The sequence below is a fragment of the Macaca nemestrina genome, chromosome 10 (genome assembly GCF_043159975.1).
Source record: "Macaca nemestrina isolate mMacNem1 chromosome 10, mMacNem.hap1, whole genome shotgun sequence".
NCBI lineage: Eukaryota > Metazoa > Chordata > Mammalia > Primates > Cercopithecidae > Macaca > Macaca nemestrina.
The window spans coordinates 116,369,631-116,394,488 of NC_092134.1; the positions used below are offsets into that span (position 1 = coordinate 116,369,631).

The window sequence follows — 24,858 nt, forward strand, 5'->3', positions numbered from 1 at the left end:
ATAGGTTACCTGTTGCTTCTGTTTCACAGCTCTTAAGATTCATTCCTCCTGAGGAGCAGCTCTGCCTGGCATGGGATCTACTAGGTGAAGTCAGCTGGGCTCCTGAGTCAGGTGGGGACTTGGAAAATTTTTATGTATAACTGGAGGATTGTAAATGCACCAACCAGCACTCTGTATCTAGCTAACCTAGTTCTCCAAGAGAACTTTTGTGTCTAGCTAGAGGATTGTAAATGCACCAGTCAGCACTCTGTGTTTAGCTAAAGGATTGTAAACACACCAATCAGCACTCTGTGTCTAGCTAAAGGTTTGTAAATGTACCAATCAGTGATCTGGGTCTAGCTCAAGGTTTATAAACTCACCAATCAGCACCCTGTCAAAATGGACCAATTAGCTCTCTGTAAAACGGACCAATCAGTTCTCTGTAAAATGGACCAATCAGCTCTCTGTAAAATGGACCAAGCAGCAGAATGTGGGTGGAGTCAGATAAGGGGATAAAAGCAGGCTGCCAGAGCCAGCAGTGGCAACCCACTGGGGTCCCTTTCCGTGCTGTGGAGGCTTTGTTCTTTTGTTCTTCAGGATAACTCTTGCTGCTTACTCTTTGGATCCACGCTGCCTTTTTGAGCTGTAACACTCACCACAAAGGTTTGCAGCTTCACTCCTGAAGCCAAAGAGATCATGAACCCACCAGAAGGAGGAAACTCTGGACACATCTGAACATATGAAGGAACAAACTCCGGACACACCATCTTTAAGAACTATAACACTCACCGTGAGGGTCCACAGCTTCATTCTTGAAGTCAGCGAGACCAAGAACCCACCAATTCTGGAGACAATTTTTTTGGGGGTATCAAAGAGCTTTGTTTTGTCATATTACCATGGTTGGTTTTCTGGTTCTTTCTCATTTGGGTAGGCTCTGTCAGAGGGAAGGTCTAGGGCCGAAGGCTGTTGTTCAGACTCTTTTCTCTCAAGGGATGTTCCCTTGATGTAGTACTCTTCCCCTGTTCCTATGGATTTGGCTTCCTGTGAGCCAAACTGCAGTGATTACTGTCTTTCTTCTGGGTCTAGCCACCCCTCAAGTCGACCCAGCTCCGGGCTGATACTGGGGGTTGTCTGCACAGAGTCCTGTGATGTGAACTGTCTATGGGTCTCTAAGTTGTGGATACCAGTGCCTGTTCTGGTGGAGGTGGCAAGGGGTGGGTGCAACGGACTCTGTGAGGGTCCTTAGCTTTGGTAGTTTAATGCTCTATTTGTGTGCTGGTTGGCCTCTTGCCAAGAGGTGGCGCTTTCCAGAGAGCATCAGCTGTGGTAGTGCGCAGAAGAACCAGCAGTGGGCAGGGCCCTAGAACTCCCAAGATTATATGCCTTTTGTTTTCTGCACCGGAGTGGGTAGGGAAGGACCATCGGGTAGGGGTGGGGCTAGGCACGTCTGAGCTCATAGTCTCCTTGCATCAGCCTTGCTGCAGCTGCTGTAGGGAACGGGCGTGAGGTTTCCAGGTTGATGGAGTTGTATACCTAGGAGGATTACGGCTGCCTCTGTTAAGTCATGCCGGTTGTCAGGGAAGTGGGAGAAAGCTAGCAGCCACAGGCCTCACACTGCTCCCATGCAAACTGAAGGGCTGGTCTCACTGCTACTGTGCCTGCACTAAGAGCCCTGAGTCTGTTTCTGGGCCGTGGGTGAGCCAGGCTTGAGAGCTTGGCTACCCAGGCTACCTACTTCCCGGCTGCAAAAGAAAAGAGCTCCCCTGCCTGTGGAGTCCGCTCACTGGATTTGTGCCCTCCCACGAGTTCCCGCCACGAGGCTTCTGGCCCCATTCAAATTGTTACAAAGTTCAGCTGGAGATTTCCTTCTCCCTGTGAAGTTTTCTGCCTCCTCCCCCTGCTCCTCTGGTCGCCCTCCCAGTGGATCCCTGTGGTGCCAGGCGGGAATAGGCTGCTTGGGGACCCAGTGAGCTCCCAGGGACTTTCTGCTACTTCCTCTACCCCTGTATTTCGCTCAGCTCTCTAAATTGACTCAGCTCCAGGTAAGGTTGGAAACTTCTCCCGCAAACAGACCTTCAGTTTCTCCAGTGGGGGTGTGTGCTTGGGAGAGGAGGGTCTCTCTCTCCCACTTTAGCATTTGGGGCACTCACAGTACTTTTGGTGTCTCCTGGGTCCTGCAGGAGCAGTCCACTTCCTTCAGAGAGTCTGTGTGTCTTCTCAGGATTGCTGATTTGTTCTTGCAGTTGATTTGGAGCTAAAATTCACAGTGTGAGCCTTCCCATGCTGCTCTATCTGTCCGAGTCAGAGCTGTAATTTAGTCCTGCCTCCTGTCTGCCATGATCCTCAAATATGGAACATTTGAGATACTTTATTACAATAAATTATAGCGACTCCAGATACTGATGGTCTCCCAGGGCTTATTGTTGTTGTTTACTTATTGGTCTGATTAGCTGGTTAAGTTTCTTTCCTCCAGAGTATACAGTGTTAGATGCTCCATAATCTTGAGCATGTGCAGTCACCCTAACCACTACTCATTTCCTCCTCCCCTCAAAAGTGGCAATGGTTTTAGCCAGGATCTTTTTTACTGCTTTTTTCCCTGATATCCCTATTAAGTGCCTAGTTGATTGGCTTCTATTGGTTAGCATCCACGAATTGCTTGCTAATTACTCTATTGTTTATGACTGTGTCCTGGGTCACAAATTAGTTCACAGTCTGATCTAATTAAAGTTATCTCTTTGGAGTGAGTTTTGTGGCGAGTTTTGTCGCTTACTCCAACTCCTTGAGGACTCTTTTCAACTGTCTCTCTCTCTGTATGTATTTCTCTTTCTCTCTGTTAAGCTTCTACCGGGTCTGCCATTTTGTTTATTGCTATCATGGAATTAATAGCCATGATAGCAATCAACTTAATTGCTCACTGTCAAAATTTCCATTATTTTCAATAGGGCACTTAGGCTTGTAATTCCTCACACTCTGTTCCAAATAAAATCAATCCCCTTAGAGAGAGATACAGAGCTCTTTGTTTTTACAGTCTGCCTAATCCCCAGAGGCATAACCTCTGCATCACTGATTTGGAACTGTAGGAGGGACAGCATCTACTTCCCTTGGATTGACACCAGAGTCTATGAATAGGACACTTAGTGAGGTTGGTAGCCACTGGTCCTCTTGGATTGTTTCTCTTGGTATGAAACTTTTCATCCTAAAAGCAACTTGGATTGAGGCTGATTAGGACTACAGTAGTCTTGACTTATCAAGCCTGAAGTGAAACTTCCACTTTACAAGTTAGGGGCTTGGTGAAGAACAGGAGCCCCAGACCTCTTGTTTGCACTTATCTGAAGTACAGTTTCTGCAGTAAGGAGATAGGAGAAAGTAAGAAATATTGGTGATCTAGGCCAGTCTGTGAGAAACTGTAACTCTACTATCGTTTAGAAGAAGAATGAACTCATGCTCTTGGCCATACCCCATAGAACCTCCATCACACTGAACTTGGAGGTGGAGAGCAAGTTATGCTCGAATGCCAGAGAGTCGCTTTTCTTAATAAGATTTAATTTTCTTTAATAAATATTTCTACATCTTCAGTATGTTGTTAGGATAGTTTCCAGAGACTTTAAATGGTGGTTGTTTTTATATATTTCATTATTTGTAGTTGTTCTGCTGGGAAGAGTGTCCATAGAGCTTCTCATACCACCTTTGGGAAGTGCTTCTCCCTAACATGGTGAATTAGCGTCCTATGGCTGTTTTAACAAATTACCAAAAACTTGATGGCTTAAAACAATACAGATTTATTCTCTCATAGTTCTGGAGGCCAGAAGCACAGAATCAGTTTCACTAGGCTAAAGTCAAGGTGTTGGCAGGGCTGGTTCCTTCTGGTGATACGAGGGGAATTCATCCCTTGCCTCTTTTAGCTTCTAGAGGCGGCTGGCTTACCTTTGCTTGTAGCCACATAACTCAAATCTTTGCTTCCATTGTCGCATGGCCTTCTCTCTGACTCTTCTTGTGTCCCTCTCATAAGGACTCCTGTGATTCTGTCAGGCCCACCTGGGTAATTCAGGAGAGTCTCCCATTTTAAGATTTTTAACTTGATCACACCTGATTTTAACTTGATTTTAACCTTGATCACATATAAGGTGAACCATTCTCAGGTTCCAGGAATTAGTATGCAAACATCTTGGGGGGAGTGATTAATAGAATCTACAATTTTAATGTTTGGAAGGTGATTTAGTCTTTTTAGATGAAAAAAACATAGCTAGGATTTGTTACAAACATACTGAAAATCATTCAGCTAGTGTGAGATAGAGCTAGAATTAGGCCTCTGAACTCCTATTTCGGGATATAGTTGAATGATCCAAAAAATAATAATAAAATCCGTATTATTTATGAATTCTGTTCTGAAACACAGATATAAAAATGGTGACTTATGGAGGCACAGATTGGTTTTTATCAAAACTAACTACCTGAAGTCAGCTTAAAGTAATATATGCAATTCAATCATTGTATTCAAATTTCACCTTTTATAACATCCTTTGCCTTTTAAAGAAAAGGATTGGCTGCAAGAAAGATGTTTTCCCCAAAGTTAATTTAATTCATGTTCATGAATATATGCAATAAAATGTAGTTATTACCACATGTGCTGTAGAATAAGCATATGCACATTTAGTTAATTTATGGATAATGTGTCCTGTGGTGATACCAGATGAGAGAAAGCATCCACACGTTCAGAAGGAACCTGGAAAATTTAGGTGAATTAACTGTGTGTGACATGTGAGGATCTCTCTCCCAAAATATTTTCACTGGTTCGAGTTTACAAAGCGTGATCCCCTCCAGCACTTTTCTCTAGGGTTGTTTTTTCCCCCAGCACCTGAAGGACATTCAGGGCACGCTAACATTTCTCTTATGACATAAAATGGCCCATGAGAATAACTGATTAATGATTGCACACAGCGCTTTGGGGAAAAAAGTCATCATGAAAGTTGGAACAGCTCCTTTTAACAACAATGTCTGCGCTTAGAGTTTTTCAAAACCGTTTCACTAAAATAGAAAAAAGAAGTGAAAGAAAAAAAGAACAATCCTCCCTCCATGGATGCCTTTCAGAGGCTCATCCTCATCACTGAATAAGAAGATGAACAGTAAGTTATTGTGAGTTAAAAACAATAGTTACAGAGAAAGAATCTGGCCCTTGACAGGGCTAGAATACACTGCCAGATTTGACCTAACTTCTTGTTAGGTATACAATTACCTTTGTGGTATCAGCTCAGAGAGTGGGGAAAAAAAGGTAGTGTGATGGTGTTTTCTGGGTGCAGAACTGGTTTCTGTGGAATAGATCCTTTTTTACTGTAGAATGTTCTTTGCCTGACTTACTGATTTACTACTATTCTATAAAAGCAGTGCAAGAGTGCATCAAACATTTTCTTAAACGACTGCATTTAAAGGCCTCCTTTAAAACAATCACAAAATAAATCTTTTCAATCAAGGAAAAACATTATTTGATGTATTCTCAAGTGATGGTCAAGGTCATTGAGAATAGGTGTTTGAGGTTTCAGCTTGGGTGGGAGCAATCTTTATGTTTATTCTGCTGAAAGTTCTATCAACTGCCTAGAACTCCCCAGCCCAGAAATAAACATGTAGAAGTAGTAGGTGCAACACATGCTAAAATATTATAGAACAAGGTTTCCAATCTCCATTGCATCCTATCTTTTAAATATTATGTGCATTCCCTTTTCAGGAAAGGACAAAACTTTTAGCTTTTACTGAGTACTGTTAGGAAATTCAGCCTAAAGAATCACTAGGTATATTAGTCAAATTATACTGAATTCAGTTCACAAAAAAAGGTCATAACAATCCCTACTGTTATGGAAGTAAGAGTTATACTTACGGTTTATAATGCATAAGAGAAAATATCATTGATAGCCAGCATTTTCAAATCATGGTCTGTTCACTTAACTTTTAAGAATGTCTTTATTGAAGGAATATATATTTATATATATATACAAAAAATAGAGATATCATGAATATTCATGTCTGTTAATTTTATCAAACTTAACACATCTGTGGAACCAGCACCTATGTCTAGACACAGCATTCTCAGGAACCTCTTTCATTAAATCTTTTAAAAAGGAATTTGATATTGCTTATTTAGAAATGTGAAAGGCTAATCGAATAGCTGTTTTTCTGACACATTTTTTTTAGACAGTTTAGAGAGACCCAAAGTATTTGTCATACACTTTCAAACAGGTGAAAAAGTACAGCCCCATGCCACCTTATTTTTTCCCGGAAAGGGAAGAAGAGATAAATATAACGCTACTTTTCCATTCAGTAAAGGAGGAGGAATTTATAGAAAACCACAAGAGAAATAACCAATTTGTGAAGAGGCCTGAATCATTCATTTAAACTGAAAGCTCCTCTAAGTATGTGACCTTGGGGAACAAGGGCTGTGCACAGCCCAGGCCGCAGGAGGCCACCATACGAGGAGGCAGAGGTGCCATCCCAGGCTCTGGGCTGTCACTCCAGCTGTCACTCAGGCCTGTCTTGGTGGTGGTGAGGCCAAGGCCCAGCAGTCATGGGTTTCAACAAACCCCAGCCAGGCAGGGCTCTGGCAGCCATCAAGTCAGAAAAACTTTTGGGACAAAGGAAGTCCTCTACTTAGATGATGACAGAAAGATGAGTAGTAAGCTGGGGAGTCTGAAAAGAACTGGCTTAAGAGGCTACACAGGACCTGAAGGCACTTGAGCAGGGGGCTCAATTGGAGAAGGCATGGAAGGTTCTAGAACCCCCCAGAGACAGCAGACCAGCTGTAGGTGTAGGACCCATGATTTTTCAGTGACCACCCTGACATCATAGATACCAAAACACAGACCTAAGGGATGTCCCCATTTGCAGGGGTGTCAATGGTGAAACTCCACCCAGAATACCCATTTCCTGGCTTTCAGAGCTTGTTCTGTTCTTTATTATTACTCAAGTGGGAACATTTTTACATCTGGTACTAATGAGTTGTGGTGGAAAGATGTTATATATAACTTAGGGGCCTGAAAAATGCAAGTTGATACCAAGGATGAGGCAGTGTTGAAAGCTATTGGTTGAGGGAGTTTTGAAGGGTCAGTGTGAAATCATAGTCATATTATTACTCAGAGTTCATCATGCTCACTTTATCCTCAGTTGATAAGAAAAAATGAGGAGTAGGCAAAAACGAAAAGGACCTCACTCCAGAGCTATGCCCATTAACATTCTGCTCTGACATATGTGTGTGTGTGTATGTGTGGTATATGTGTGAATGTGTGCATGTGTATACATGTGTGCCCAACACTGTTAGCTCTATTGTGATTATTGTAATGCAATAGTGTGATTATTGTTATTCACTTTTGGTCTACAGGACTCAGTTTTTCCACATAGTGATGAAAAATAATAAAAAGTTTGCATTGCAAGGGCAATTTGTGAATGCTGGGATACTTGCTTTTGTATTTGCCTTTAGATGGAGGATACCGGTAACTTATTTGTAGAAGTGATTTTGTGGTCTGGAGGTATTTTAAAACCCAGGTCATATGGTTTAATGTAATTAATCCTAAGCTAATGAGTACACAACTAAATAATGCAAATAATAATAGTGCAATCCCCCTTTACCTTGAACAACAATTACAATAACTTCAGAAACTTATAAAACTTACAAAAACCTTATCCTGTATTTGAATGTGCCCAGTTTATAGTAGTGACTCTGACTACTCAAATGATAGACGATGACTCCTAAAAGTCCTGTAACTGAGAAGCAGTACTTTATTTTCTAATGGGTGATGTGGGCTGTTCATATAAATCCATACCATCAGGCTGTCTAGCTGTGGCTGGTGAGCTCTTTTTTCTACTTTAACAGCCAAGGTCATTGGTTTAGTCTTTATATTAATCCTTTAGCTTTAGCTTTGCTCTATATCACAGTTATGGAATGGGTACCTTTTCCTAGTTATCTGTTTCATAAATGAGCATTTCTGAAAATAAGGGAAACCTGTGAAAATCAGGAGAGTTTGATAGCTTTGTAGGCAATATTTGGATTAAGACTGATGGCAAACTTTAAGGATTATTTTAACTCAAAGATTTATGATTCTATGAGTTGACTACTTCTGAAAAGAACACTTATGTTTGAGAACAGTTCATCTTGCATCCCTATTGACAGTACAATGGCTGTGCCTTTTTCATATGTGAAAGGTGTTTTCAGTACATGTTGAAGATAAGAACAGTCAATGAGTATTGCTGGAGGTCCAATCCAAGTATAAGCCAAGTTTATGCCAAAGATAGGTTGGGCTCTGAGGGACACAGTCCCAGGAGGAAAGGATGATTAATACCTCTGTGCACACATCATACTCAAGGGATGATGAATTCTGAGCACCCAAGTCAGAACCAGGGAAGCTGGATTCTGCCATCAAGTCCAACCTGTGAGTGCAGGCAGCAAAGAACAGGCCATGGAAGTCAGGTCCAAAGTTGGCTAGACCCTGGAATGCAGATGGGAGAGAGGAAGGAGGCAGGTGATATAAGAGGGTCTGCCACCATATCTGTAAGCAGGAAGGCATGTCCAGGGGTGTCTTTTTAGCATCTGTTGGCCATGGGTGTGGCACACAGGCAAGAGTGTGGGATGGTAGCAGATATCCAAAGTTATTGAAGAATGAAGCATTTCACTTGGGTGGACTTTCTAAATCCCAGAACAAAATTCTTTTAAATGCATACATTCAGCATTTTCAGGGATGCCTTTTGAGTGGATTTTTTTTTTTTTTTTTGAGACAGAGTCTCACTCTATCACCCAGGCTGGAGTGCAGTGGCACAATCTTGGCTCACTGCAATCTCCATCTCCTGGGTTCAAGCGATTCTCTCACCTCAGCCTCTGGAGTAGCTAGGATTACAGGTGCATGCCACCATGCCCAGCTAATTTTTGTATTTTCATAGTAGCGACAGGGTTTTACCATGTTGGCCAGGCTGGTCTCGAACTCCTGACCTCAAGTGATCCAACCACCTTGGCTTCCCAAAGTGCTGGGATTATAGGCGTGAGCCACCGAGCCCAACCCATCTCCTTTTTAAGCAGAGTTTATGAGTTTAATGTAAACTTTACTAGATGACCAGCCCTGACTGTGCTTTAAAATACCAACACCTTCAGGTTTATTGAGCTCTGACAGGCTTCTTGCCCATACAGGAAATGATAGAGTTTTCTCAAACTGCCACATTAAAAAAAAATTCTTGTGTTATTTGTGTGTCTAATTTTTTTCCTCTGGCAGGCAGACAGCATTTCTTATTACATCTAACTGTTCTCAGTGTGCCCATCTCTATTAGAGCTTTTCACCTTCCCCCTTGTCTGCCAGCTTATTTCTGATTTATCTGTTTGGGGCTAGAAAAACAGATGTTTGGCTTGTTAAGATGTGATGTAAAATAAGAGAGGCCATCCTGGCAAAATGTCTTATGAATTCAGCACAGAAACTTTAGTGTGTGGACATTGGGCTTCAAACATCTATTTTACCTACTAAGGACCCTTTTGGCGCCTTTGTGTTTTGTTTTGTTTTGTTTTCATAGTTGTGCTTCAGAGGGATCATCTCTGAATACGTGAGGTCAGAGTGTAATCTTAAATGTTGTTGGACACTATACATTTGCTGTCACATCTTTTGTAGGACTGTGACTGGCACAGAGTAAAGGCTTACTAAATATTCATTGTACAAATAATATAATGATGAATGAGGCAGAGTGTGCAGTTTCTGCTCTACTAAATTCAGCTACATACACAGTTTAGTAGAAGGCAGAAAATATGTAAGTGTTAAGGACAATGTGGATAAAAGTCAATGATGTTGATATTATTTTGCAGGGGGGTTCACAAACTCAAGGTCAAGGGCAACAGTGGCCAGTGCAACTTTTCATTTTATGTTGGTGCCTGTGGGTCATGCACGAACTCTCCAGTTCACAGGCTGCACCGCTGCTTTGTTGTTTTATGCTTGGCTAAATCATACGGTGAAGTTAGCTGTTTGCTGTACCCTGAGGGTGTTTGGATTTTCAGGTCCCTGAGGGGTTAACAGAATCATTATTGAGTGTTTTATCATACAAGGCAATACCAGATGATGAGAAGCATATTCGAAACCCAAACTCCCGACTCCCCTCCAATCCCAAGCTTGTTCCTCTGCAGCCTTCCCCGGAGATGCCCCGTTCTCATGCCCAAAACCTTGGGGCTGTTCCCCTCTTTCTTTCATATCCATCATTTGCTCCATTAGCAAATCATACCATTTTTGAAAGGTATAGAATTTAAGTATTTCTCATTATCCCCATTGCTACTATCTTGATCCAACCCACTTGCCTCTGGCTCAGAATACTGCAGTAACTTTGATTGTTCTAACAGCGCCAGGGCGATCCTCTTCCTATGCAGGCAATCACATCAGTTTTCCGTCCAGAACCCTCTGTTCCCATCTCATTCAGCATAAAAGTGCAAGTCCTCTCCATGGCCCACTTCTCTTCCCTGTCTCTGCTGACCATATTTATTAGTCTGTCGCCTGCCTCAAGAGTGTAATCTTCTTGACAGAGAGACTTTGATTATTCATTTTTATATCTCAAATGTGTAGAATAAGGCCGTGTTTTAGGGGCTTAATCAACATTTGTTTAAGGTACAAGCAAATGAATAACTGAGAGGAAAAATAGGGACACAGAATTATTCATTTAAGAAACATGAGGAGGTGTTGGTCAAACGATACAAACTTTCAGATATAATAGAAACATGTTTTAGGGATCTAAGGCACAGCATGAATGGTGATGAATGCGTTTATTAATGTGATTGCGGTAATTATTGCACAATGTAAACATATATTATCATGCTATATACCTTGAATATATATAACCCTTATTTGTTAATCAAATATTTAAAATAAAATTTGTTTTAAAAGCTACATGGCTGGGTGCAGCGACTCACATCTGTAATCCCAGCACATTGGAAGGCTAAGGTGTAAGGATCGCTTGAGCCCAGGGGTTCATCGTTACAGTGAGCCATGATCACACCACTGCACTCCAGCCTGGGCGACAGAGCGAGACCCTGTTCTCTCTTTCTCTCTAAATAAAAAAAGTTACCCCTGCCAATGTATTAACATGTTAATAGATGTGGTTATTAGTTGACGTGTGTTAACTCTAAGCCAGGCACTGTTCCAGGCCCTTGGAATACTCCAGTGACCAAATCAGAAGAAACCCCCTCTTGTGAAGGTCAACAGACAATGAATAGAGATGAAGACAGCAGATAAGGACAGTAGTTAGGAGCCCAATGTCTGATGTCAGTTCACCTGGGTTTGAATCTCTTTCCTGCCACTTACCAGACTATGTTCAACAAAGTTACTGAAGCCTTGGTTGCTTTGGTTTCTCTCCATCTGTAAAGTTGGGGTAACATACCTATTGCGAGGTATTGGTGGGGATTATGATAGAACAATGGTAGAGCTCATAATAAAGCACTTGACATGTGGCAAGAATTCATAGATAATGACATTAATAGAGTAAATGAAAATATGGAAGCTAAACAGTAGTGGCTATAGAGTGGAGTACAATCCACAGGAGGCTTTAGGAGAGAAGCAAGGACCCAATGCCTGAAGTTGCAGTGCTCAGTTTAGCACTTTCGAATTCAACCTAAGGAAAGAAAATCAGTTCATAGAAAAGAAAACTGGCCTTGCTCTGTGAGAAACTCATGTATATCTGGATCACAGATACATGGAAGAGTCACATAACAGCAGCAGAGTTTTTGATGTGGCAAGAAAAGCTAGAAAATGTACTTCCATCTTGTTGAAGAAAAGAAGCATTTATATTGAAAAGGTATAATTTACCACCTTTCTCATCCTTCAGAGAAACAACCAAAGAGAAAATAGAAATTTATTTTATCATTTTAAAATTATAAAAATTATATATTTAAAATACTTGTATTTTAAAAGTATATTTTATAATTTTCTAAGTTATAAAATTTGTTTTGCTAACTGTAAAAATTGGAATTGAGAACAGAAATAAATGGAATTAGAAAATTTTGGAGTTCCATTAACATTAAAAAAGGACTTTTTTTGGTTGAAATGCACTTTGAAAAGATTGCATGGGGAATCACGATAGGCGTTGTTATTCCATCTAAAATGCAGTCACTTGTGGGAAAATATAGTTTCCTCTGGAAGAGCAGCTCTGTTGTAACTTAAACTGTGACAGTAGCTAGTCCCTTTTTGCTCTTTTACTGTAGTACACCCGAATTTAAAGCAGAGTTAAAAGAGAGTCTAAATTATGGAATAACATGGTCACATATGTATATATTGTGCATCTGAATATTTATAAAGCTAAGGCTTTTGGAGATACTAAGTTCAAAGGATTCCCTTGAAGGGCTGGACACAAACTCTGAGTTATTAAAGCCAGAATTTACATGTAGGATAAAAGTCTTACAACGAATGTTTCAAAAAAGGAGGAATTGGCAAATCTGTGATCAGTCTTGGTGAGAATTCTTTTGCATTAGTTATGCCCAAGACAGTTTGACCATCCATTTTGCCAAAACTAGTCCATCCCTGGGGGATGAGCAGGGAAGGGAGAGGCAGAGATGGCTGTGGGGGCTCCAGCCCCACCTGCCGTCCTGCCCACGGAGCACTGGGAATTGGCTTTGGGAAAATGGCAGAACAAGCACCTGCATCTTAGATCATTCTTTCCTGGATCACAGCCTGCCTACCATCAGCCAAGCTGCCCTGAGGAACAATCTGGAGATGGAAATATTCTCTTAAACTTCACAGAGCAAATGCAGACGAGAAAAGAGGGCCCAGGCCTCTCTCAACTGTCTTGTGAACTGATTACAAAAGGTAAATTTAGAAGTTTGTTTATGGTACATTTGACATGCACTGGAAAGAAGTGAAAAGGGCTACAATGTGTTTTAACTTTGTTGTATGTTTTGCATATGGAACTTTTACATTTTAAGTCAAATTGATAATCTTTTCCTTTAGGTTTTGCTTTTTGTGTTTTATTTGGAGTGGAAAGTTGGAAAACTAGTTAGCTATATATATATATATATATATATAGTTGAAAAGCATGTATCCCTTACCCAGCAATTCTACTTCTACAGATATAGTCTAGAGAAACTCCTGTACAAGTACACAGGCAAACACATACAAAGATGCTCTTTGCAGTATTTTTTTAATAGTAAAGAAATTGAAAATGAACTAAATGTCACTGAATGGGGAAATGAGTAAATAAATTGAAGCAAATTATAGAATGCTTTTACAATGGCATGGCAAAGACTGTCAACCCATCACCAAACCTGTTTCCTATTTTGGGGTAAATTGTTTCACATTGATTAAGTCAGTTGATGAATTTCACTCATTCAGTGAAATTTAATGAATGGTTATTAGGTTTTAAGTACTGAGCCATGTACAATGGATAAGGCAAGAAGCTCATAGCCTAGCCATCTTCGTACTTTACTAGCCAAAATATGATGTTGAAGCTTATTAAGGCTTACCATTAATTAGATCATTTTAGCAGCTGGTTTGGTCTTAGAGTCAATTATTACATTTTCAATATTCAAATTGATGTTAAATTATTTTACCAAGTATAGAGCAGATTCTTGTTTTCTGTTCAACGTTGGCTTCTCCGATTCCTACGTTCCCTTTCCTTTCCAGGCCTAGGTGTGCTAATGCCAGCCCCTCCCACAGTCTCATCACAAGGAGAAAGGAGAGTTATAAAGTCACTCCCACTAAGGTCTTTGTAGAGTCTTAACATGTTGCTCCAACCTAAAGAGCAATCTACATTTTAAGGAGAAAATTCTTAACCCAAAGCAATGGTATTGCAAGTATCACTAAGGGTACTGCAAGTATCAAATTCTTCTATCTGCCCCTTAAAATGCTTTTCTTTCACCTGAGTGAGTAGTTCTCACTTGCAGCTGCACAGTAGAATCACCTGGGGAATGATTCTAAGAAGACTGATGCCTGCACTCCAATCAAGAGCAATTAAATCAGAATTCCCAAGGGTATAGCCTGGCACTTGGAACTTTCCAAAAGCTCCCCTAGTGACTCTAATGGGCAGGCTTGGCTGAGATCAATTAAAATGTCCGTTGTAAGTAAAACCCCACACTTATCTGACACACACACAGCCACAGAGAGACAAATAGGAAGTTATAAAAGAAGTTTTTAAATTTTGGGGATAATAGAAAAAGTAGAGATTGGGGAAATAATTGAGAGAGGAGGCTCTGGGGTCAGATGAGTTGAGTTTGTGACAGCGCTGCACACACTGGCTGTGTGAGCTTGTACATCAACCCCTTTCCTGTACAATGGGGACAACAACGACACCTACCTCTCACAGGACCCTTATGAATATTAAATACGTAGAACAGGGCATCTTCATTACTGTTGTATCCTTCAAGTACTGCTTCTAATTTCACCTGCTCTGTCAAATCTCTTTTGCCTCACGCAAGAGGAATAAACCACTCCTTTCTCTGGCCTCACACACCTTCAATCAAGATTAATATTATTTACCTATGTATCACATGGCATTGCAATTGGTAGAGTATCTTGTCTATCTTCCCATCATGATCATTTTCTGTTAAGCATGGTGAACTTTTGAAAGAAGATCATTTTATTATGTTAAGGAAATACCTATCAATTCTGACTGTTTTGAATGTTTTTCTTTGTCACCCCTTCCCCATTTTCACTTTCTAGAAAAGTAGAAACTGTCAGATGGGCTCTTATGCAAGCTCCTACCACCTCTACCTGCCACTTGCCTCTGTGTCAGTGTACCCTTCCTTCACTCTGTTACTGTGGATAAGTTGCCCATTCTCCTGCTAAAGGCCAATCCCTCCACTTGTCCAAGAGATCACATCCCCCTCTTGTCTACAGCAGGTATCTGCCTTACGGGTTTGACTGATGTCAGTGAAGTGTCTGGTTTTGGCGGCACCTCGGAACCAAGAGGCAGATAGTACCCAAGACTGCATAGGAACACTGGATCTCTGTAAAATCCACCTGTTACCTAGGCACTACCCACTAAAGTGAATACACAGAAATTCTGGGCCTATCAGGGCCTCAACATAAAGTTAACATTAACATTAAATACTATAGCTAATTAAAGTCAGTATTAGCAGTTGGGAAAGAGCAAGGCTGACTCAGAGCTTGTGAGTCTTACTAGCCATGTAAGTTGTTGAGAAAGGTATTTTACCTCTCTGAGCCTCCGTTTCCTCCTTTGCGAAATAAATTAGTCCTGATTTTAAAACAGCTATATTGAGTTACATAATGTAAATTATATTGAGGTATAATTTACACACAGTATACTTCATCCTTTTTAGTGTACAGTTCTGAGTTCTGATAATCCCATGTTCATGTAACTATCACTAGATTCAAGATATAGAACATTCCTGTCACTCCAAAGAATCACCTTGTACCCCTTTGTAGTCAACTGCAAGTCAACTTCACTGCCAGTTCCTGGGAAGCAGAGATCTGTTTTCTGTCCCTATAGTTTTGCTTTAGGGAAATCATAACATATGTGGCCTATTTGGAAATAATTATAGACTCATATGCAATTTAAGAAATAACTCAGAGAGATCCCCCTACACCGTTTACTCACTTTCCCCCAATGGTAACATCTCACAAAACCGCAGTACAATATCACAACCAGGTTACAAATATTGATCTGGTCAAGGAACAGAACATTTCCATCACCACCAGGATCCACTTCCCTTCTACTCTGCCCCCCTCCTTAACCTCTGACAAACTTGAATCTTGTCTTCATTTCCATAATTTTGTCATTTCAAGAATGTTACGTAAGTGTAATCATACAGTATGTAACCTTTAGGGATTGGCTTTTTTTTTACTCAACATAATTCTTTGGAGATTCATCCAGGTTGTTGTATGTGTCAATAGTTCATTCTTTTTTATTGTTGAGTTGTTGTAAAATAAGTTATTGCAAGGATTAAATGATACAGAGCTTAGCACAATGTCTGCCTAAATATTGACTATTTTTATTGATTCATCAAAGTTGTTGTTTAAATATTTTTCTTAGAGACTCTTCCCCTACCACCCTGTCTAAAAATAGTCGGCTATGTTACCCTCTTTCTCTTATCCTGCTTTATTGATTTACTTCATAGGCCTTCTCACTATCTCACATTGTGTGTGTGTGTGTGTGTGTGTGTGTGTGTGTGTGTGTGTGTGTGGGGTAAGGCGTAGTCTGTCTCCCCTACTAGAAGTAGACTTCATGAGGACAGGAACTTAATTGGTTCACCACTGGGTCTGGAATGGTGCCTGCTACTTGGTAGGCATTTAATAAATGTGTGTTGAATATATATGAGTGAATAATGATCTTCCATATATAACTTTAGGCAGAATCATGCTAAAATCACTGAAATAAAGAATAATTTACCTTTTAAAAATCTACCTTAGTTAACTCCAGTTTTAACAACTCCCACTGTTAATATTTTCTTATGACAACTCAATTTCTAACATTAATAATTTATGACACTAGGCCAGGCGCCATGGCTCACACCTCTAGTCCCAGCACTTTAGGAGGCCAAGGCAGGCAGATTGCTTGAACTCAGGAGTTTGAGACCAGCCTGGGCAACATGTTGAAACCCCATCTCTACCAAAAATAGAAAAATTAGCTGGGTGTGGTGGCACACACCTGAGTCTCAGCTACTGAGAAGGCTGAGGCAGGAGGATCGCTTGAGTCTGGAAGGCGAAGGCTGCAGTGAGCCCAGATCATGGCACTGTACTGCAGCCTGGGCGACAAGAATAAAGAGTGACACCATGTCTCAAAAAAAAAAAAAAAAAAAAGTATATGGTTTTACTATATGGCTCTCTTCTGAATGTTGTCCAGAATCTTCGTATCCTTCTCTGGCTTGGAGTTCAGAACTGGAAAGGTGCTTCCAATTACTGCAAAGGGAACGGAATTATCTCACGCACTCTATTCTGCTTCTCCTATTTCTATATCCAGGAATTGTGCTCACGCGTTTTACTGCACCGTGTTGCTGACTCATGGTCAGCGTGTGACCCACAGTGACCTCATCTTCTGCATTCACCCATCTCCATCTCTTATCTGGTGAGCAAGAAGCTTGTTCTGCTACCCAAGTTTCTCCCTTTTAGCTGAGCCTCATTTTCTTTGGCCACTATTATGGGCTGGATTGTGCCCCCCCTGTACTTATCGGTTGACATCCTTTCCCCCAGTACCTCAGAATGTTATGGTGATGCAGATAGGGTCTCAACAAAGGTAATTAATTAAAAACGAGGTCATTAGATTGGGCCCTAATCCAATATGACTAATGACCTTATAAGAAGAGGCGATTAGAACCCAGCCATCAACAGAGGGAAGATAGTATGAAAAAAGGGAGAAGATGCCCATCTTTAAGCCAAGAAGAGCCTTAGAAGAAACAAACCAAACCTAACAATACCTTGGTCTTGGACTTGCAGCTTCCAGAAGTATGGGAAAATAAATTTCTGTTGTTTAAGTCACCCAGTCTGTGATACTTTGTTGTGGCAGCCTTAGCAAACCAATATAGCCGCTTTCTCTATTTGCCAAGCATACTTTCAAGTCTGATTCTGTCTCCCAAGGTGCTAGACTCTACAATCTGCCAAGTCTATTCTACTGTAGTTAACCTCTGTTAACAGAAGAGGAACACTGTTCTCTTCTGGGTTTCTAAAAATTACCTTTAGGAGGAAAACACCCCAAAAGGAATGGGCACAAAGTCTATTGCAAGTGACAGTATCGTGGAGGGTAGATTAAACTCTAATCTTGAACTCAGTTCATGGATGACCACTCTGCAGGATGTGTGGAGAAGCAACTTCTCCAGATGTGCTGAGCTGGAGGTCAGCATTTAAGGTGTCACCCAGAGGCCTGGTAATTGAGGATTTGGGATGTAGGGAGCTCATCAAGGGAAAGTGTCTGTGCTCAGTACCAAGCACTGAGCTATAGAAATCCCCAGGGCTGGTGGAGGCAAGAGCAAGAGAAGTTGGAAATGGAGCAGAAGAGGCAATTGATGAGGCCAGAAGAGAACTAGAAAAACGTGTAGGAAGCTTAACAAGAAATAGACAGAAAAAAGAGGACATCCCTCACCCCCTCTTCAATCAATCTCCCTATTCCCACTGGCCACTGATGACTTGCCTCGATCAACCCAATGGACACTTTTTTTTAGACTCTGTCTTTTTTTTTTTTTTTTTTTTTAACCCACCAGCAACAATTTACATTAATAGTCATTCTCCTTCATTTTGGAAACCACTCTCTTCCTTTGTCCATGATACTCCTCTCTGCTTTTCCCCTTGTCCTTCTGTCTCCTCTCCCAATATTTCCCCCCATCTTCTCCCTTTGTTGCCCCTCCGCTGCCAGCTCTATTTAGGAATCTGCTTGAATCCCATTTCTAAAGGAGCCCCTTTAGACTCCATGCCCTCCTCCCACATCATCCATCTCTTTCGTAGATGGGGTCCTGTGAAAAAAGTGAAAGTATTTCCAGATACTTTCTCTCTTTCCAATGTTTACTTTTCCTATGACCTGTTGACAGCAAGATTCTATTGATATTAAATATTTTTTCTAATAAGCTAATTTAATTTATGCATGTATTCAATCATCTGCTCATTCCCTTAACAAATATGCATAAGGTTTTATGTGCCAGACACTATTCAGAGCACTGCACTACAATGTTAATTATCAAATGAGGCTCATTTACATTTTGCCAGAAGCCTTCAATTCCTAGGTCCAAAGAAGTAAGTCATGATCAGAGTTAACATTTTTGTTGTAGTTTACATAATGCTTTTGTGTAATTTATGCCATATAATGCTCATAACAACTGCAAGAAGTAGATTGGACAGGTATCATTTTAACCTCCGAAAACAAGGCCCAGTGATTCCCACTAAAAGATCTAGCTAAAAAAATGGTAGAGTCAAAACACACAGGTCTTTTGGCTCCTAAGCTAACCTTGATTTCGTTTCTACCCGTCACGTGTCAGAACCAGTAGTAAGAGTGCTTTAACGTCTAGAAGGAGAACAGGACTTGTGTGGTGTATTGACTTTCTGTTGCTGCTATAACAAATTACCACCAACTTCATGCCTTAAAACAACACACATTTATTCTCTTAAAGGTTTTGGATGTCAGAAGTCCAAAATGAGTGTCTCACTGTGTTGAAATCAAGGTGTCTTCAGGGCTGCACTTCCTCCAGAGCTTCCAGGGGACAATCCCTTTCACTGCATCCTCCCATCTTCTGGAAGCTGTCCTCATTCCATGGTTCATGACATCGCTCTTTCTTCTGCTGCTGCCATCATCCCATTGCCTTCCTCCTCTTCTAGCAGATCTCCTTCTGTCTGCCTATAAGAACACTTGAGACTGCCTCACAGGACCCACTCAGAGAATGCAGGATAATCACCTTACCTCAAGATCCTTAATCTACTCACATCTGAAAGTCACTTTTGCCATATAAAGTAACTTTCACAGGTTCCAGAAATTAAGACCTAGATGTCTTTGGGGCCATTATTCAACCTACCACATATGGTAGCCTTTAAACTCTAGACATGGGGGACATTAAAAAAATACATATATATATATATATACACACACACACACACACACACACACACATACACACACACATATACACATATGAAGTCATTCCACCTCTAGACTCCTTTTTCTGTTTCCCTGCATTTAGATCAGTTCATCAGAGCTTCATTCATTCAGCCAAAAGACATCATGGAGATTCAGGCACCATGCTAGGTACTGGGCATACAACAAGCAGATAACAGTGGTGAAGGTAAAAATAAGATCTGATTAGAGTTTACGTTACCTGAGTGACTCAGCAAAGGTTTCCTAGACATAAAATTGCTTGACCTAAGCCTTGAATAGCAGTAGGAGTTTGTTAGGTAGATATCAAAAGAAAGAATTCTAGAAAAAGGGACAGAGATGGTCCAAAGCCTAGAAGTGTGAAATCCACAGTGAATTCCATCCAGGCTGTGAGCAGCGGTTCAGTGTTGTTGACAGTGTGGTGTGTGTGTGTGTGTGTGTGTGTGTGTGTGTGTGTGTGAGGGACCTTAGAGACTTCAGACAGAACTGGTTAGTTGTAGGAAATGATATACTTTTTTCAGGCTGTTCATTCATTTGTTTTAACAAGAAACATTTGAGTTACTCTAAAAATTTTTAATTTTGCTATCTCTCCATCTAAAGCCACAGTATTTTTCTTATTTCTTTAGTTGGCAGTGAAAAGAAAAGTGCTCTACCTCACTGAACACACACAAAAACCTTTGAATAGATAGAATTATGTTAAAGGCTAAGATGGTAAAACAAGCTTAATAAGCACTCTATCTCTGGATGGAAAATTTTTTTCTGTTTCATGAAGAAAATACTCCAATGGATAGAAGTTTACCCTTAAATTCCACCACACAGAATAAAGAAAAAGCAATCAAAGAGGATGTGTTAGGGATCAGAACTGGCGAGCAAAGGAATCCAAATGTATAAAGAACCATTTAAATCAGACTGGCATAAAATGAGGTCCATTCTAATCTAACTTTTGAATGCATTGTTATTGCTTCCTAAGGAAATGGGATCAGCCTTATTTTCCAAGACCACTTGACTGGAAAAATAAAATCAAATAAATATTTTAGTAGTACTCATGGCTATGAGTGTGTGTGTGTGCGTGCATGCATGTGTGTGTATGTGTGTGTGTGTGTATGTATGTGTATGAGTAAGAGGCAGGAGAGAAAAAGAGAGAAAGGGAGTCAATCCTTTACTTCTCAATCATATTTTGGAAGCATTCTCATGTTTTTGTTCTTTAAGGCAATATACTATAAATGTTCTGAAACGGAATACTGGAACACTGGAGTTAAACCATTATACCTGAGTAAAATGATGAGTGGGATTAAACTCAACCATCTGAATTCAGCTACATAGTCAAGGATTCCAGTGTGGACAAACTTCCTTCATCCTAGTCCCTCCTCATCACTGTATTCCTTATAGCCTGTGCTTGAGTGTCCCCATCCTAAACAAAACAATCCCTCCTAAAACCATCAAAACACCAAAAGCTTCCTTTGATCCTGTTAATCCTCTTCTTGCCTTGATTAGTAATGTTTTTAAAAATTATCTTTGTGATCTCCTTGCCCTCATGATCTAATCATAACATAACACCTAAACATGTGATTTCTGTCTCCAATACGCTACTAAAATTGCCCTTTAATAACATTTCTTCTTAATCAGCAAATGCGATAGCTTTGCTGCAATTTTTGTCCTCTTTGACTTCCCTGGTATTTGAGGTTAAACCTTTGTCCTTCCCTTGACGTCCTGCCCTGCTTTATACTGGTTCCCTTTGTTCTCTTCACTTTCCTTCTCTGCTTCTTTGACTCCTGTATGCCCCTAGAAATAGGTGTTACACAAGGGGTCTCTGCTCTCCTTAAAGACGTTACTTGAGAATCTCTCAACTCCACAGTTGTGACTGTTAAAGACAAGTGGCTTCCCAATTTTCCTTCAGTCTGAGCCTCTACTGTCCTCTCAAATTTCTTATGCCTAAACCAAACCCAACACCTTCTTCTGAAGCTAGCTGAGCCTTGAGACTTCCTTATATCTAATCAATGAGACCACTATTCTCCCACTCCAAATTAATAACCTTGGAAGTTTCTGTCATTTCTTCTTAACCTCCAATTAGTGAGATGCCAAGCCCCATGGTGTCTCCTTTACCCCTTGGGTCCCCTCGACTTCCATCTATATGATAACCACTTCAATTCAGCCTCTCATTGCCTTTCTCCTGGACCACAATCCTAGTTTCCTAATCATCCCCTCATCTTCATTCTTCTCTTTCTTCAATCCATCCTTAACCCACTGCCAGCTATAAAAAGCATTCATAGCCTTGTGTTGTCCAATAAATTAAATCTAGATGAGGGTGTGGGGTCTGTTCCAAGATAGCTGAATAGGAATAGCTCTGGTCTGCAGCTCTCAGCGTGATCGATGCAGAAGACAGGTGATTTCTGCATTTCCAACTGAGGCACCTGGTTCATCTCACTGGGACTGGTCAGAAAGTGGGTACAGCCCACAGAGGGCAAGCTGAAGCAGGATGGGGCATCGCCTCACCCAGGAAGCTCAAGAGGTCAGGGGATTTCCCTTTTCTAGCCAAGGAAAGCATGACAGACTGGACCAGGAAAATCAGGACAATGCCACCTAGACATTGCACTTTTCCAACAGTCATAACAAACAGCACACCAGGAGATTATATAGCATGCCTGGCTCAGCAGGTCCCATGCCCACAGAGCCCTGCTCACTGCTAGTCCAAGATTGAACTGTGAGGCAGCAAGCCTGGCTGGGGAAGGGGCATCTGCCACTCCTGAGGCTTGAGTAGGTAAACAAAGTGGCCAGGAAGCTCGAACTGGGTGGGGCTCACTGCAGCTCAACTAGGCCTGCCTGCCTCTGTAGACTCCACCTCTGGGGGCAGGGCATAACTGAACAAAAGGCAGCAGAAACTTCTGCAGACTTAAACGTCCCTGTCTGACAGCTCTGAAGAGAGCAGTGGTTCTCCCAGTATGGTGTTTGAGCTCTGAGAACAGACAGACTGCCTTCTCAAGTGGGACTCTGATGCCAGTGTAGCCTAACTTGGAGACACCTCCCAGTAGAGGCTGACTGACACCTCATACAGCCGGGTGCCCCTCTGAGACGAAGCTTCCAGGGGAATGATCAGGCAGCAATATTTGCTGTTCTGCAATATTTGCTGTTCTGCAGCCTCCGGTGGTGATACCCAGGCAAACAGGGTCTGGAGTGGACCTCCAGCAGACCCCAACAGACTTGCAGCCAAGGGACCTGACTGTTAGAAGGAAAACTAACAGAAAGGAATAGCATCAACATCAACAAAAAGGACATCTACACCAAAATCCCATCTGTAGGTCACCAATATCAAAGAACAAAGGTAGATAAAACCACAAAGATGAAGAGAAACCAGAGCAGAAAAGCTGAAAATTCTGAAAGCCAGAGTGCCTCTTCTCCTCCAAAGGATTGCAGCTCCTCACCAGCAATGGAACAAAGCTGGATGGAGAATGACTTTGACGAGTTGACAGAAGTAGGCTTCAGAAGGCAGGTATTAACAAACTTCTCCTCGCTAAAGGAGGATGTTCGAACCCATTGCAAAGAAGTTAAAACCTTGAAAAAAGATTGGATGAATGACTAACTAGAATAAACAGTGTAGAGAAAAAATTAAATGACCCAATGGAGCTGAAAACCATGGCACGAGAACTACATGATGCATGCACAAGCTTCATTAGCCAATTCGATCAAGTGGAAGAAAGGGTATCAGTGATTGAAGATCAAATGAATGAAATGAAGTGAGAAGAGAAGTTTAGAGAAAAAAGACTGAGAAGAAATGAACAAAGCCTCCAAGAAATATGGGACTATGTGAAAAGAACAAATCTATGTTTGATTGGTGTACCTGAAAGTGACACGGAGAATGGAACCAAGCTGGAAAACACTCTTCAGGATATTATCCAGGAGAACTGCCTCAACGTAACAGAGCAGGGCATCATTCAAATTCAGGAAATACAGAAAACACAACAAAGATACTCCTCAAGAAGAGCAACCCAAGACATGTAATTGTCAGATTCACCAAGGTTGAAATGAAGGAAAAAATGCTAAGGGCAGCCAGAGAAAGGTCGGGTTACACACAAAGGGAAGCCCATCAGACTAACAGTGGATCTCTTGGCAGAAACCCTACAAGCCAGAAGAGAGTGGGGGCCAATATTCAACATTCTTAGAGAAAAGAATTTTCAAGCCAGAATTTCATATCCAGCCAAACTAAGTTTCATAAGTGAAGGAGAAATAAAATCCTTTACAGAAAAGCAAATGCTGGGAGATTTGGTCACCACCAGGCCTGCCCTACAAGAGATCCTGAAAGAAGCACTAAACATGGAAAGGAACAACCAGTACCAGTCACTGCAAAAACATGCCAAATTGTAAAGACTATCAATGCTATGAAGAAACTGCATCAACTAATGAGCAAAATAACCAGCTAACATCATAATGACAGGATCAAATTCACACATAACAAAATTAACCTTAAATGTAAATGGGCTAAATGCCCCAATTAAAAGACAGACTGGCAAATTGGATAGAGTCAACACCCATCAGTTTGCTGTATTCAGGAGACCCATCTCACATGCAGAGACACATATAGGCTCAAAATAAAGGGATGGAGGAAGATCTACCAAGCAAATGGAAAGCCAAAAAAAGCAGCGGTTGCAATCCTAGTCTCTGATAAAACAGACTTTAAACCAACAGAGATCAAAAAAGACAAAGAAGGGCATTACATAATGGTTAAGGGATCAATTCAACAACAAGAGCTAACTATCCTAAATATATATGCACCCAATACAGGAGCACCCAGATTCATAAAGCAAGTCCTGAGAGACCCACAAAGAGACTTAGACTCCCACACAATAGTAATGGGAGACTTTAACACCTCACTGTCAATATTAGATCAACGAGACAGACGGTTAACAAGGATATCCAGGAATTGAACTCAGCTCTGCACCAAGCAGACCTAATAGACATCTACGGAACTTTCCACCCCAAATCAACAGAATATACATTCTTCTCAGCACCACATCAAACTTATTCCAAAACTGACCACATAGTTGGAAGTAAAGCACTCCTCAGCAAATGTAAAAGGACAGAAATCACAACAAACTGTCTGTCAGACCACAGTGCAATCAAATTAGAACTCAGAATTAAGAAACTCACTCAAAACCGCACAACTACATGGAAACTGAACAACCTGCTCCTGAATGACTACTGGGTAAATAATGAAATGAAGGCAGAAATAAAGATATTCTTTGAAAACAATGAGAACAAAGACACAATGAACCAGAATCTCTGTGACACATTTAAAGCAGTGTGTAGAGGGAAATTTATAGCACTAAATGCCCACAGGAGAAAGCAGGAAAGATCTAAAATGGATACCCT

The 24,858-nt window shown here is 41.0% G+C and overlaps 1 protein-coding gene and 1 long non-coding RNA gene across 2 annotated transcripts in view; one reads left to right on the plus strand and one right to left on the minus strand.

Annotated features, from left to right (window-relative positions):
• The first annotated feature begins 1,895 nt into the window (after positions 1-1,895).
• The window catches only part of LOC105492138 (lamin tail domain containing 1), a 152,022-nt gene continuing 129,059 nt past the window's right edge, over positions 1,896-24,858 (plus strand). Inside the window, exon 1 of the mRNA XM_071072020.1 lies at positions 1,896-2,021. The gene's annotated coding sequence lies outside the window, so the exon portion shown is untranslated. The remainder of the gene's footprint in view (positions 2,022-24,858) is intronic.
• LOC105492140 (uncharacterized) overlaps positions 18,482-24,858 on the minus strand; it is a 66,051-nt gene continuing 59,674 nt past the window's right edge. The window contains exon 6 of the long non-coding RNA XR_011609283.1: positions 18,482-19,242. This is a non-coding gene — a long non-coding RNA (uncharacterized lncRNA). The remainder of the gene's footprint in view (positions 19,243-24,858) is intronic.